We start from the raw sequence: 1808 nt of genomic DNA on the forward strand, positions 1-1808 counted from the left end.
AAAGAAAGAAAGAAAGAAAGAAAGAAAGAAAGAGAAAGAAAGGGAGGAAGGAAGGAAGGAAGGAAGGAAAGAAGGAAGGAAGGAAGGAAGAAAGAAAACCTTGCTTCTCCACGCTCACAGGCCTTCTTGGGTCTATTTTTCTATCAAGTAAAATGAGGAGACATTCGTAGCTGACAAGCACATCATCATTGGCCCCAACTCCCTGATCTCCCATGCTCTGGGCAGCGGCCACTGCCAGACTGAAGAGCTTGAGAGCTAAAGTTAAGGACGCAGGGAGCCCTTGGGATACATAGGCTGCTACCATTGTGAGGGCTTCTTGCTATCTCTACTGGCATTTTTACTGCTTCTTGAGAGAGTACATAGATATCTTGGCTGCTGTCTTCAATCTCTCTAAGAACTCTCAACCATAAAGGGACTATACTTGTTCTTGTGGACAAATGGGTGGATGCTGAGAGGGTCCCTTTCTAACCCATCCCCCGTGTGGATGCTGGGTACATTCTCATATGAGAGTTTGACTCCTGATGTTTTTATCAGACATGTGGAAATTTCCATGGTTCTCCACTAGTTACTCCACCCACTGTTCACTTACTGACCTTCTTAGTGTGACTCTGCCCTAGAACTAGCCCTGAAGGCCCCCTTCTCTTTCCAGGTTTTGTACAACTCTGCCGGGCAGCACTATCTTGACCCACACCCCAAACAAACACCGTCTTTACAACTCTGTTGTTCAGCCCAGGAGGCTCAGATCTAAGTCCCCATCTGATGATGTTTCCCAAGATCCCTCTGTGCTACAAAAGCAGGGAATACACAGTGCATAACCTTAGTGTCCATGCTTGTCTTTTGATATAATCTGTATCACTCATAGAGTAGATGCCTGAAAATCTCTAGAAGCTTGGGCCTTTTGAACAGACCACGTTGCTTCTAGCCACTCTCTTTCTTTTCCATTCTCTCAAAGCACAGGTCTGAAGGCTGACTTAAGGTGGAGGGAGGACAATTTCAATTATTATCTCTCGTGTTGAGGAAAGTGATAGCACAGATTGCCTTTAGCAATCAGATTGATTTTTTCCGTAGCCAAGTACCTGTCAGTAGGCAACTGTCTTCATTTAATACCTGAGCATCCAAGAAGGAGATCCAAGGACGACTGACTTGAGAACAAGGCTTGGGAGGGTGCCTAGGAAGAGGAACACTGATTGTTCCTTTGTTAGGGTAACCACGGATGGTTTTGCTGGGGTGGTGACAATAGATGAATACTTCTGACTGGGAAAGAACAGGAGGGACATCTCCTCAGGATGTGTAGAGGTGAGCCCAGTGCTCAGTGGGGTGATCAGGTGAACTGTCTTCTTGTGCTGTCTCCACCTCTCTCCAGCTCTCCCTCTTTTGCCTTGGATTTCTCAGTCACAGCATCCTTATCTACTTTAACTCCATGTTTTCCACTTCCTTTCTCTTTCCTTCCCATCTCCCAGTGCTCCGTGAGGGACTTGCTGCATATCTGAGTGAGTGAGCAACCCTGGTTTCTGTAAGTTATCCACAGCATTGAGAGCAGCAACTTGAGTTGGATGCTTTTGGAAGTCCCAGTCTCTGGGAGGAACACATTTTGAACTTGCACACATCACTATGTCACTAGATCCTTAAACACAGATCTTTAAAATAGTTTGCCAGAGTAATTTTAAAAAAGTATCATGGGGACACAAGCCTCTCCGGTCAGAAAAGCGCCGGGGTAGCTAGAGCGCAGGGTCGGCTGACACTCACCAGCTACCCACAACACCCTCCACAGGATCTTAAGACTTCTGGTGAGTGGAACACAGCTTCTG

At 46.4% G+C, this 1808-nt stretch overlaps 1 protein-coding gene across 4 annotated transcripts in view; it reads left to right on the plus strand.

Moving 5' to 3' along the window:
- The window catches only part of Insc (INSC spindle orientation adaptor protein), a 108525-nt gene that overhangs the window by 106066 nt on the left and 651 nt on the right, over positions 1-1808 (plus strand). The gene's annotated exons all lie outside the window — the stretch shown is intronic.

This window comes from Mus caroli, chromosome 7 (assembly GCF_900094665.2).
Source record: "Mus caroli chromosome 7, CAROLI_EIJ_v1.1, whole genome shotgun sequence".
NCBI classification, from domain to species: domain Eukaryota; kingdom Metazoa; phylum Chordata; class Mammalia; order Rodentia; family Muridae; genus Mus; species Mus caroli.